We start from the raw sequence: 14,805 nt of genomic DNA on the forward strand, positions 1-14,805 counted from the left end.
TTATCTCTTTCAACGACGTTTGCTATTCAGCTTTTCTAAAACTAATGCTGACAGCCCGCGACCATTTCTGTACGAAAATAGAAGAGAGTGCTACCTCTGCGGCAGTAAGGTCGTTACGCACGGACGCCGAGTTAATTACGAGCCACTGCAGAGCTAATACCTATTTGCTCCCAGTCCCGTTAAAGTTCCTCGCCTGGCGGTGACATGAAAGCAACTAAACCCAGAAACTGACGGAGTCGGGAAAAATAAAACCCTAATACTAATTTCAGTAAAAGCCTGGGAAAAAGAGCTGACGTTCAACATTTTTGAAACGAAAACATGAATTCGCCGCGGAAATGCAAGCCGTACTCTGTAAATGTCACAAATATGGATTGATAAATTTGGAATATCTGTTGGTGACCTACACTAATTTTCCTTTATATTAAAATCTACCTCAAAAATTTTTCAGTAGTTAATATAAGAGTGGCTTTCTGACTCTCTTATTTGAGTTGACAAAGCAAGTTTACATTGCTGTAGTCGTCACGATTTTCTTGTCAGCGTTCCATGATTACTAACTCTGTATATAGAAATTCTGATTCCCTTGTCTGTCGATTAGTTTCGGTATAGTCTTGCATCTCACTCTATCTCCCGCGAATCTGCTAAATTTTCACAGATGTTGCCCATAAATAGCAAGTTACAGAGAAAAATGTTGTACCTAGAGGATGGTGTACCAAGGAACAAATGATGATTTTTGGTTTGTACTTGAGTCTAGGGAGTGAGTTTAGTATCATGTGACAAAGGCGAACTAGTGACCGCCATAAACAGTTTTCGACATTTTCTACAGTTTCTACTGTTAGAAGTCAGACTGTTTTGAGCAGTATTTGTAACTATTTCGCTCTATACACATTCAAGTGTTGTACGATATACGAGGTGCGACAATAAAGTAATGAGACTGATTTTCTATGCAAGATGAGGCAACCCTGCAGGCTTGAGTAGGCACAATACCTTTGACCTTGGTCTATAAGCTGCTTCTAGTCAAAGCGGCACATCGATGCAACTGCTCAGTCGTGAGGTGTGCTGTAATAAGTTAACACGTGTTTGTGTCTCTCGTCACGGAAATGGGACCACATAATATTGCGCATTGGTATGCTATTTCTTTTTGCGTTAAATTGGGTGAAAACGCGACGACAACTTACGGTAAGCTTCAGAAGACTTTTGGAAAGGGGGTTATGTCAAGAGCTCAAGTTTTTCGTTGACACAAAATTGTGTAGTGAAGGCAGTGGACGACCATCAACCTCACGGACGGATGTCAACTTGGTCAGGGTACTGAACTCGTACGATCTGCCCGAAGATTATCCATGAAAATGATTGCAGAAGAACTGAACATCAATCAACCGAAAAACGGTTCGTCTAATAATAACTCAAGATCTTGGTTTGAGAAAGATTTGTGCAAAAATGGTCCCCAAAAATCTCACACCACAACAGCGAGAAACACGGAAAAATGTGGCAGCCGATCTGTTAGAGCTAACGGCAATCAATCCAGAATTGTTGAGCCGTGTTATCACTGGTGATGAAAGTTGATTTTTTTCATTGCGATCCAGAGACAAACCGTCAAAGTTCGTAATGGTGCTCAAAGGGATCACCCAGACCAAAAAATGCTTGCATCTCAAAGTCAAAAGTGAAATGCATGCTTGTGTGCTTCTTTGATTCAAAGGGAATTGTTCATAAAGAGTAGGTGCTCCCTGGACAAACAGTTAACCAATATCACTACCAAAAAAAAATTTTAGAAAGACTTCGTAAAATAGTTCTTCGTGTCCGTGCCAACATTACTGAAAACTGGATTCTGCATCACGATAATGCGCCATCCCATACTGCTCTGTCGGTGCAGCAATTTTTAACCTCAAAACAAATTTCTGACTACCAAAGCCACCTTATATTTCAAGAGTCAAAACGGCTGTCAAGGGACACCATTTTCAAACAACAGAAGATGTCCAAAAAGCTGTGACGAAGGTCTTGGAGGATATGACAGAAGATGAGTTCCAGAAATGTTACCATCAATGGCAGGTGCGCTGGAAAATGTATGGGCAATCAGAAGGGAACTACTCTGAAGGAGACAACACTAAAGTTGACTAAAACGGTAACCAACATTTTTTTTCACATCAGTCTCATTACTTTATTGTCGCACCACGTATTAAAGCTATTTGGAGTATATTGTTAATTCTACAGGAACAAAATTTTATGCTGAGCAAACTGCTACATATTTTTTATACTATCTGCAAAATTTGTGGACAGTTAAGCCACACTTCGTCAGTCTAGCGCCACCTTGTTCCTTCAAACAGAGCCGGCCGGAGTGGCCGAGCGGTTCTAGGCGCTACAGTCTGGAACCGCGCGACCGCTACGGTCGCAGGTTCGAATCCTGCCTCGGGCATGGATGTGTGTGATGTCCTTAGGTTAGTTAGGTTTAAGTAGTTCTACGTTCTAGGGGACTGATGACCTCAGCAGTCAAGTCCCATAGTACTCAGAGCCATTTGAACCATTTGAACCTTCAAACAGAAGGAGGTCTTTTACCATGGAACATCTTATACGTGCAAATGAACTGAGATTCTTTAATGTCTTAACGATTTTACTTGCCTTGAGAATGGAAACTTCAGTTAGTTGCCAATAGCTTCTATTTCAAAATGTAATTAACTAGTAACTTATTTGTTATAATACTTCTGCCACGTCTGATTTCACTTACTGATTATTGGCGTCTGGTGGAATAATACTGTTATAGACAAACTATTAAATACAGTAATGACACGATATTCTCAATTGCGTCGCTTTTAAATTTCAATCAAATATTTGATCCTAAATACAGGGCCATGTTATACCTCTGAACATATTTTCACATTTGAAAACACTTTAATTTGGTGGAGTAACGTTTGTAAAATGTGCAGCATATAAAAATTGAACGGCATTGTCTAAAGACGAAAAAATTCTTAAGAGCATACAAACGTACAACAGTCCTTTAAATCGTGCAGTCCTTGAGCGCGCTTCGAAGTTTTCTCCTTTACTATTTCTTTCCCAGGATGATTTTATACTTTTCCCATTCGCCGCTTTTTTCTTGTGTGAAAAAGAGGCTCCCTAGCAAATGTTCATTACGTACTCTAATTGACTATACAACTTTCCTGTCATTAATTCTATTTTTGTAGGGTGTTAGTTTCACATCACTTTGCACGGTTAAAAACTTTTCAGGATATTTTCCTAAATAAACTCCGTCCGAGCGGGTCTCAGAAGACCAACGGTATTGACCGACCGCCGTGTCGTCCTCAGCCCCCAGGTGTCCCACGATGCGGATATGGAGAGGTGAGCGGTCAACATACTGCTCTCCCGGCCGTTGTCAGTTTTCCTGACCGGAGGAGCTACTTCTCAATGATGTAGGGCTGAGTGCACGCCGCTTTCCAATAAAGCTCGGCAGACCCATCCAAGTGGTAGCCAAGTCCGACAGCGCTTAAGGGGCTCCGGAAAGGCTCAAAATCATGAAAAGTTCAGTTTTTACTTTTTTGCGTTTTCTGAATCTGCAGACTATTACCTTTTAATAGATATATAATTTATTCAATTCCGAAGACTACAACTATTTTTAAATTTTTTTTTAAATGTGTTCTACATGGGCGTGACCCACTGAGGCGCTGTTAAACTGCTGCCAAATGGTGTTATTATTAACGTCCGTGTTCATCAGGTACATTTTAGTGATGTGAGATAAAGTATGTGTTGGACACATACAGAAGCGAATGGGAACAAGACTTCGGCGACTGAAAGCTTCATACAAAAAAAAAAAAAAAAAAAAGAACCTCAGTGATGGTAAAGGGTTGGATGGGAAGGGAAGGTTAACTGACAGTGAAATTGACAAAATGCAGAACTATTATGGAATGGCTATTAGGCAAAATACACAAAGTGTCGACGAAATGAAGAAGGCTGTTTGGGCTCTTTTTTTTTTCATACTTCTTCAACCGATGAAAATCCCCAACATAGCTTGTGTCCCAAAGAAGAAGACAGTTGGTGTAAATATAACAAAGGATTGCTAACTGGTGAAGCGTACACTCATAAGCACAGTCTGCCTCATGCAATAATGGAGGTGATAAAACCTATTTTCAGAGACTTAGCAGCACCTGAACTGTTGAAAAAGTGTATTCACGGAAAAACTCAAAACCCCAATGAAAGTGTAAATAGTGTTATATGGTCGAGAATCCCCAAAACTGTATTTGTTGGAAGAGAAACACTTCACTTTGGTGTGTATGATGCTGTTGCGACTTTCAATGATGGCAACATTGTAAGGTGCAAGATATTTAGAAATATGGGAATGAAGATAGGTTCTAACATGGTACGAGCGATGCTTGCTTTAGACAAGGAACGCCTTCGGGCTGCAGACAGGGCTGTAAAGAGTCTAGAAATACAAGCAAGAGTAAACAGGAGGAGGAACAAGAGGAAGCTGGAGGAGGAGTTTGCAGAGGATGAAGATAATCCATCCTATGGACCTGGAATGCACTAAAAAGTTAATCCAGTCTTTGTCGCTCGAGTCCCAAAACTTTTATTTTCTCATACTAATTACATGTTTTCTAAGGATCTTCCAAACATATTTGTTTCAAACTTTCAGTAAATGTTACACAGTACGTTCTGCATAATTTAACACAGCCTTTTTCCAAAAAACTATATATTTTTGAATATATAAATAAAAAATTGCAAAAAAATGTTGTGAATTTTCATTACAATTGAAAAAAATCATCTTTAATAACTGAATTAAAATTTTGTAAAATCCTTGTGTTAAGTTGTAGCTCATATTCCAATAAATAATCTGTAAAAAGTTCAACTTCCTACCTCAAATACTTTGTGAGGAAAGATGTAATTTATAAGCGTTATTTTAACATTGCAAGTATAGGGCCTTCCGGAGCCCCTCAACTTTGGTGATCTGACGGGAACCAGTATGACCACTACGGCAAGACCGTTGGCATTTTCCTAATTAACATACTAATTTTCGTATGTGTTGAGTGTACAAGAGAAGTCTTCTACAGAGTAAATCCTATCCCAGGACCTGCCTTTCTACATCTACATCAATATTTGTTGAGCGCAAGGCATCGCGCAATGAATCATAATCACTCTCCCATCTCCCCACTCGATTCATGTATAATGCTCAAGAAGAAAGTTTCCCGACATCGGTCTGTATTTGTTACCATCAAGTAAGATGCATTTTGAGAGAAGCATAATGGTTCTTACCTAGCTTTGCAGTTTGGTGACTCGGAATTTGTGTGTTAAGGATACAATGTGTAAAGTGTTTCCTGTAGCGCCTTCCTCTGCAGGCTGCTAAACATTTCTGAGACGTGGCAGTGCTCATCCAAACACTTGTAAACAAGGGTCTTTGAGTCTTTTCAGTCTTTTTCTTTAGTCCGGCTTGGTAAGTTCTTCAGAACAGTGAACAGTTCTTAGCTGTTGGTGGACTGAGGGTTCTCACGTGATCTCTCTCTGGTGCTTTAATTGCGCTTCCCTAGGAATCTGGAATCTACCTTCATCACATTTACAAGATCGATCCAGCATCAATCGTTCCGGACAGGTTCGTTACATACTTCAGCGATATGACTAACTGCGGCTCACATTCACAAAACGTGCTGTATCTTTCTGTCCTCTTACGCGTGTAACGCCTGATTACATTGACAGTTAACTACTAATTCCTGAATCAGTTTCCTAACGATGTTTGTTCACTGTACGAAACTGCATCGTCACCATGCAGCATAACAGATTTTAACAGAACTAGACACGTTCCAAATCTGTTATTTGCTATACGAAAGTCTTGTTGAGCAACACCGCCTCTATACAACTGCATCCTTTTCGCATAGTATAATGAAGCCTAATAAGGTTGCAATCATTAACTTCTGAATCACTTATTTATCTCATGATAAATATGTTGAAAAATACACTGTCAGTTGTTATGTTAATCTTATTATTGTGCGTAAACCTTATATGCTGGGTGCTTCGTAACTTGCATGTATTTGATAAAGGACATGTTGTCCACCATGAGCAGCAATTCAGAAGAGTTTATTTCGTCTAGAATCAGTGGTATCTAAAATAAAGTGAAGTCGTATGGCATAAATGTATAGGAGACCCCAGCAGGCACTTTCCTTTTGCGAAGTGTAAGAGCTCTGTGCACAAGTTTACCTGTCAAGTGTAGGTGTGTCTAATGGGTGCGTCTGTAATGTAGTGTCCGTGTTTGAGGTGCTGAGAGAAGGGAGAGGGTCAAACCCTGTGCTGGACAACAACCTTCTTATGTCGAAGAGCCCCAAAGGGGCCACCGAGCTTCAAGACAGCACCCGACAGAAAAATCACCATCAGCAGCGACCTCACTTCATGAGACACAGCGGAGACGTTTGGAATTTCATCCAGGTTGGTAGTGCAAATACTGCTGATATGGTACTTTAAACCACCACCCTTCCTGTCAACTTCTGTCGCAAAGGAAAAGGGGAAACTGTCAAGCAAACAAGTTGATGTGGACATATGGATGAAAATCCGTTCCAAGGAGGGCAGATCCAGTTCAAGATGGAGATAAGGTACCCATTACAGCGACATCAGTATCGGCACCAGGTAGGTGGTTTCACCAGCGTGGGACAACCCAGTCGACTGTTCAGTATATTCACCTGCCATTAACTATACCACAACACATGGTGGGCCTACCATCTGCGGACTCGCTTCCGAAGCGACGGTTCTGTCACTCGTTCGTCGCTCAGAACATCACCTTGATGGAATTTCTGCCATCTACCTTATTCACACATGACGCTGACTATCTGGAGGGCTGTGTTGCCAGCCTTCAGAACCCCCACCTCTGTACTCGTGGTATGGTGGCAGCGAATTATCAACACCGGTTTAGCCTCAATATGTGGGCAGGGTTTATTGACGACTGTCTCTTTCAACCAGTAATCCTTCCACAACAGTTCATAGACGGGGCATTCCTGCACTTCATACAGGTGAACTTGTCTCTCTGATTGACGACGTGTCTATGGTGATATGAAGGGTAATGTGGCTGCTACACAATGGTCCTCACAGCCTCCTGAGTGTCGAACTGAAACATAGCACACTCAAAATATTCCCAACTTTCTCGTGTATTTTCATGTGTACTTTCAATCACTGAAACATAAACTCTTTTTTTCTCCGCCTTAAAGGGGATGTACCTCCACCGGAACGCGTTTACAATCATATGTCCGTATGAACATTTTTGATCCTTTTTCTCCAGCGATAGGTTGTCGCAATATAGAAAAATCAACCATTATAAACTAAATGAGTTTTTTCTATACACATGCACTACTTGTCCATTTAAAGAATTCGGTGTACATTAAAGGGTCACATTTTCGAAACCCTCTAACTGTCTCCTACTGCGTTGCAGAAGTTTGCCATTTGACTCAACCTTTTCTCTGTAATGTTGCAAAAGCATCGCGCCCTATGACGTCACGTTTCAAAGAGGAAGGTGTCGGTACATGCGGAAGACAAGGCTGAAACTTAGTTCACGTGAGGTGTAAGGTCGGTTAACGACGCTACAATGGCATCAAATTTCGCCACTATTCGGGGCAACGCCACTGAATTCTTGTCACACGGTGGGAAGGCCGACACAGACCGGACCGCGATACCCAAACTTCAAATCAGACGATTTTATTATAGGTGGCCGAAGGAAAAATTTCAGTCACATCGCCACTCACGAAAAGCCCCGAGAGGTGCCACAAAAGAAGTCAATGAAACCACGCCTCCCCTCGTGGCGTTCATTCGCACATATATCGCGGTCGAAAACGAAATTTCGCATAGTGATGAACAAGAGGACGTCGTTTGTGACACCTAAAGACACTGATGACTCCCCTGAACGATTGAACCCTTCTGTAAGTACACTGCGGGGCTGCAGTCACTCTAAAGGTGATCGTGAGGTATAGAGCAAGCGCATTTTTCCTGTTACACATGATAGAGCCGCTAGGGGCCGTTCAAAATCTTTCAACGAAATTTAAATGTGATCCAAAACATCAAAGAGCGTATAGGCTTCTTAAACGTCCTGTGTTGCACCCTGCAATGGAGTGGCGTGAAGGGATGCGACATTGAAACATGCGTGAATAAAGTGGCAAAGGGTTCCTCTGTGACCCTCTAGTTTGATAACGCCATCGATGACACGCACGCACCTTTGTTGAGCTCTTTACAAATGTACCTGTACAGAGCCAACCTGTCAGTGATTACCGGGCGCCTGTGTGAAGGCAGCCATTTCGACATCTGTAACCTGAGCGGAACTATGGTGGCGGAAGAGCGCCTGCTGGCTGCATTTGAAATCTAAGGAGTGACGAAAGGGATGCCTGTCACGCGGACGTCTAGGAGTGAGTGAATGGCACGTTATTATAACGGTACATTGTTAAAGGGCTTAAGGGTGCGTGGGGGATCTTAGAGGAGCCCTCTGCCATCTTATTCACAGATGTGTCAGTGTCGAAACCCCTAGTACCACGCCACATTTGGGTGTGAAACAGTGGGGCTGTAAAAGCATAAAAATCTTTGCTGTTTGTGTTCAATTTTGTCGAATGGTTTTGAGTGGTCCCTGCTGGTTCCATCCGTTGTACCAAAGCAAAATTTGCACTCGTGCTAGACTCGAAAGGGGTGCAATGACGTCCAGTGGTGTTGCATGCCCACGACGTCCTTAGAGAAGGACTGAAGTATCTGCGGCTTGTTAGCATGTCAAAGGTTGGCAACAACTTCATCTTTTTGCTCATTACACTGCCAACTTTACTTTTGCAATACGAAATGTGTGGGTCTCAACGAGCCAAGGGAAGGGGCGTTTTCAGTGACGTCCTCCATGCCATCGCGTGAGGCCTTTTCGTGTCGATACGGAGCTGCGTTGCGTCCGAAATATTTCCCACAAAATAAAAAAAGGAAAAAGGTACTCGTGATTTCAACGATGAGCATCGCCCTGCTGGTCTCCATCTCAGAGGCGTCAAAAGGAGGGCTGAAATGTGGATAAGAGAGACTGTGACGACCTTCCACGTTTGGCACGTCCATGGGAGGTTGGGCCCAAATGTGATGAAAAAAAATGAGATGAAATCATCCAATGACACTAATTGCCGCAGACCCCACCTGGGGAAGTTCGGCCGCCGAGTTGAAAGTCTTTTTAGCTGACGTCACATTGGGCGACTTCCATGTTTCTGATGATGAAATGATTATGTGTACAGCACATGACGCAGTACCGAGCGGAGAAAATCTTCAACCCGGCCGCTGGGAATCGAATCCATGGCGATGCATAGCAGTCAGACGTGGTGACCACGTAGCTAAGGAGGCGGACCGTAGTGAAGTTTGATGCCAATATGACATCATTAAGGGGCTCCGGAACGCCCTATACTTGCAATGTTAAAATAACGCTTATAAATTACATCTTTCCTCACAAAGTATTTGAGGTAGGAAGTTGAACTTTTTCCACATTATTTATTGGAATATGGGCTACAACTTAACACAAGGATTTTACAAAATTTTAGTTCAGTTATTAAAGATGATTTTTTTTCAATTGTAATGAAAATTAACAACATTTTTTTGCAATTTTTTATTTATATATTCAAAAATATACAGTTTTTTAAAAAAAGGCTGTGTTAAATTATGCGGAAGGTACTGTGTAACATTTACTGAAAGTTTGAAACAAATATGTTTGGAAGATCCTTAGAAAACATGTAATTAGTATGAGAAAATAAAAGTTTTGGGAATCGAGCGACAAAGATTGGATTAACTTTTTAGTGCATTCCAGGTCCATAGGATGGATTATCTTCATCCTCTGCAAACTCCTCCTCCAGCTTCCTCTTGTTCCTCCTCCTGTTTACTCTTGCTTGTATTTCTAGACTCTTTACAGCCCTGTCTGCAGCCCGAAGGCGTTCCTTGTCTAAAGCAAGCAAAGCTCGTACCATGTTAGAACCTATCTTCATTCTCATATTTCAAAATACCTTGCACCTTACAATGTTGCCATCATTGAAAGTCGCAACAGCATCATACACACCAAAGTGAAGTGTTTCTATTCCAACAAATACAGTCTTGGGGATTCTCGACCATATAACACTATTTACACTTTCATTGGGGTTTTGAGTTTTTCCGTGAATACACTTTTTCAACAGTTCAGGTGCTGCTAAGTCTCTGAAAATAGGTTTAGCCACAACACATACTTTATCTCACATCACTAAAATGTACCTGATGAACACGGACGTTAATAATAACACCATTTGACAGCAGTTTAACAGCGCCACAGTGGGTCACGCCTATGTAGAACACATTTCAAAAAAAATTTAAAAATAGTTGTAGTCTTCGGAATTGAATAAATTATATATCTATTAAAAGGTAATAGTCAGCAGATTCAGAAAACGCAAAAAAGTAAAAATTGAACTTTTCATGATTTTGAGCCTTTCCGGAGCCCCTTAATCAACTTTCACCTCACGTGAAGTGTGAGCTCTGGCCTTTCTTCCACAAGTGTCGACACCTTCATGTTTGGAAGCGTTACCGTGCATGAGGGTGACAACTGCAGACCGCCACACTTTTGCATCATTTATAAGAACCTTTGAGCCAAATTTCAAAGTTCTGTGTCACAATGGGACACTACTATGGGCTTTCATAGAAATGGCCCTTTAACGACAATGTAGGTATGAGTTCATGCTACAGAACTTGCTAGGTATGTTTCCAGACGTGACAAGACACCTTCATTATGAGACTCTTTTCATTGGCCGGCCGGAGTGGCCGTGCGGTTCTAGGCGCTACAGTCTGGAGCCGAGCGACCGCTACGGTCGCAGGTTCGAATCCTGCCTCGGGCATGGATGTGTGTGATGTCCTTAGATTAGTTAGGTTTAATTAGTTCTAAGTACTAGGCGACTGATGACCTCAGAAGTTAAGTCGCATAGTGCTCAGAGCCATTTGAACCATACTTATGCAGTACTGTCCAATAAGGCCAAAAAGTGTAGCTGAGAGAAGTGACACTGCATTTCACACAGAACAGAAGTAGTAGTATTGTGACAGTTTTATACAGGGTGTTACAAAAAGGTATGGCCAAACTTTCAGGAAACATTCCTCACACACAAAGAAAGAAAATATGTTATGTGGACATGTGTCCGGAAACGCTTACTGTCCATGTTAGAGCTCATTTTATTACTTTTTTTCAAATTACATTTATCATGGAATGGAAACACACAGCAACAGAACGTACCAGCGTGACTTCAAACACTTTGTTACAGAAAATGTTCATAATGTCCTCCGTTGGCGAGGATACATGCATCCTCCCTCCGTCGCATAGAATCCCTGATGCGCTGATGCAGCCCTGGAGAATGGGGTCTTGTATCACAGCCGTCCACAATACGAGCCCGAAGAGTCTCTACATTTGGTACCGGGGTTGCGTAGACAAGAGCTTTAAAATGCCCCCATAAATGAAAGTCAAGAGGGTTGAGGTCAGGAAAGCGTGGAGGCCATGGAATTGGTCCGCCTCTACCAATCCATCGGTCACCGATTCTGTTGTTGAGAAGCGTACGAACACTTCAACTGATATGTGCAGGAGCTCCATCGTGCATGAACCACATGTTGTGTCGTACTTGTAAAGGCACATGTTCTAGCAGCACAGGTAGAGTATCCCGTATGAAATCATGATAACGTGCTCCATTGAGCGTAGGTGGAAGAACAAACTAAAATGAGCTCTAACATCGAAATTAAGCGTTTCCGGACACATGTCCACATAACATCTTTTCTTTATTTGTGTGTGAGGAATGTTTCCTGAATGTTTGGCCATACTTTTTTAACACTCTGTATATGTGATGAGTGTTCAATACGTAATGCAACTCTTTTTTTCTGAAAGCAGTTTGGCTTTATTCATGAATCCAGTACATCGAGTTATTTCTCATTCTTTTGGGTATAAAACAATATTTTTCAACGTAATCTTCATTTAACGAACCTTATCGGTGGGGCCAGTATACTCTACTGGTCAAAGTCGAAGCCTACGACTTGTTGAGTCAGCTACCTCCGCATCACCCCACGTACTGCTTCCCTCGGAGTGCATTCTTTCATTTGGCCAAACAGTTGAAAATCGGAAGATGCTAGATCCAGGCTGTAAGATGGATGAGGAACAAGGGTCCAATGGAGTTTTGTGAGCTCCTCTCACGGGCGCAGGTTTGTGAGATGTTTTGCGTTGGCATCTGGGGTAGGTTGTTTCGGGGAGGAGACCAGACAGCGAGGTCATTGGTCTCATTGGATTAGGGGAGGATGGGGAAGAAAGTCGGCCGTGCCCTTTCGCAGGAACCATCCCAGCAATTTCCTGGAGCGATTTAGGGAAATCACGGGAAACCTAAAACACAATGGCTGGACGCGGGATTGAACCGGCGTCCTCCCTAATGCGAGTCCTGTGTGCTAGCCACTGCACCACCTCGCTCGGTTCGTTGGCACGGTAAAGGAGAAGTTCATGTATAGTTTTTTGGCGGCGAACACGCCGAAGTCATATTTTTCAGTTTCCTGAGCATAGCACGACACAATGAAAGAGCACATCAACCAGAATAACAGCTTCAGAGTCCCAGAAGACTGTCGCCATGACTTCACCATCACAGGTAGCGGCTTTGAACTTCTTCTTCAGAGGAGACGTGGTGTGTCGCCACTCCATGGATTGCTGCTAGATTTCCGATTCGAAGTGCTGTTCCCATGTTTATTTGCCTGTTACGATGTTCGACAAAAAATGTCACGATCAGTCTTGTAATGCTCAAGCAATTTCGCACAGATGGTCCTTCATTGGTGGTTATGGGATTCTGTTAGGAAGCGAAGAACCCAGTGGGAACACTCGTTGGAATATTCAAATCCATATCATCAACACCAACAGAGATGTCCCGTTGGGCAATATGGTGTCTGATAGTGATTCGTCGATCATCTCCAATGAGAGTGTCTGCACGTTCCAGATTAGAGATCAGACAGGTTTGCGCAACGATGACAGACGCCTCGCCCAACGACTCACCGTGATATTGTTGACTGCCTGGTCTCTGAAGACATTGTGCAAGCTCCTCTGAATGTCCTCGATACTCTGGTTTTTCGCCAAAAGAAACTCAATGACAGCTACTGTGACGAACACACCTCTGTTACAGGCGCTACTTTGCAGGCCGCATTTAGCGCCGCCACCTATCAGTACTTCACGGAACTATAAGAGCAGAAGCGGGAATATTACACAATGTCCTACAAAAACTTTAGCATTTGTTCAACCGAAACTACCTGAGAAAAAATGTGTTGCATTACTAATTGTATGCCCATCGTATTTTAATAAGGTTATCATTCTCATTCAGAATATTCACTCCTGGAAATGGAAAAAAGAACACATTGACACCGGTGTGTCAGACCCACCATACTTGCTCCGGACACTGCGAGAGGGCTGTATAAGCAATGATCACACGCACGGCACAGCGGACACACCAGGAACCGCGGTGTTGACCGTCGAATGGCGCTAGCTGCGCAGCATTTGTGCACCGCCGCCGTCAGTGTCAGCCAGTTTGCCGTGGCATACGGAGCTCCATCGCAGTCTTTAACACTGGTAGCATGCCGCGACAGCGTGGACGTGAACCGTATGTGCAGTTGACGGACTTTGAGCGAGGGCGTATAGTGGGCATGCGGGAGGCCGGGTGGACGTACCGCCGAATTGCTCAACACGTGGGGCGTGAGGTCTCCACAGTACATCGATGTTGTCGCCAGTGGTCGGCGGAAGGTGCACGTGCCCGTCGACCTGGGACCGGACCGCAGCGACGCACGGATGCACGCCAAGACCGTAGGATCCTACGCAGTGCCGTAGGGGACCGCACCGCCACTTCCCAGCAAATAAGGGACACTGTTGCTCCTGGGGTATCGGCGAGGACCATTCGCAACCGTCTCCATGAAGCTGGGCTACGGTCCCGCACACCGTTAGGCCGTCTTCCGCTCACGCCCCAACATCGTGCAGCCCGCCTCCAGTGGTGTCGCGACAGGCGTGAATGGAGGGACGAATGGAGACGTGTCGTCTTCAGCGATGAGAGTCGCTTCTGCCTTGGTGCCAATGATGGTCGTATGCGTGTTTGGCGCCGTGCAGGTGAGCGCCACAATCAGGACTGCATACGACCGAGGCACACAGGGCCAACACCCGGCATCATGGTGTGGGGAGAGATCTCCTACACTGGCCGTACACCACTGGTGATCGTCGAGGGGACACTGAATAGTGCACGGTACATCCAAACCGTCATCGAACCCATCGTTCTACCATTCCTAGACCGGCAAGGGAACTTGCTGTTCCAACAGGACAATGCACGTCCGCATGTATCCCGTGCCACCCAACGTGCTCCAGAAAGTGTAAGTCAACTACCCTGGCCAGCAAGATCTGCGGATCTGTCCCCCATTGAACATGTTTGGGACTGGATGAAGCGTCGTCTCACGCGGTCTGCACGTCCAGCACGAACGCTGGTCCAACTGAGGCGCCAGGTGGAAATGGCATGGCAAGCCGATCCACAGGACTACATCCAGCATCTCTACGATCGTCTCCATGGGAGAATAGCAGCCTGCATTGCTGCGAAAGGTGGATATACACTGTACTAGTGCCGACATTGTGCATGCTCTGTTGCCTGTGTCTATGTGCCTGTGGTTCTGTCAGTGTGATCATGTGATGTATCTGACCCCAGGAATGTGTCAATAAAGTTTCCCCTTCCTGGGACAATGAATTCACGGTGTTCTTATTTCAATTTCCAGGAGTGTAGTATTGTGATGTGTAGATCTTGTAAGGTGGCAGAATAAATGGTCAGATTTGCACCTTACATGAGCCCTTTACAAATGGGAATT

At 43.8% G+C, this 14,805-nt stretch overlaps 1 protein-coding gene across 1 annotated transcript in view; it reads left to right on the forward strand.

Annotated features, from left to right (window-relative positions):
* The window catches only part of LOC126092904 (uncharacterized), a 930,835-nt gene that overhangs the window by 551,140 nt on the left and 364,890 nt on the right, over positions 1-14,805 (forward strand). The gene's annotated exons all lie outside the window — the stretch shown is intronic.

The sequence above is a fragment of the Schistocerca cancellata genome, chromosome 7 (genome assembly GCF_023864275.1).
Source record: "Schistocerca cancellata isolate TAMUIC-IGC-003103 chromosome 7, iqSchCanc2.1, whole genome shotgun sequence".
Classification (NCBI taxonomy): Eukaryota; Metazoa; Arthropoda; class Insecta; order Orthoptera; family Acrididae; genus Schistocerca; species Schistocerca cancellata.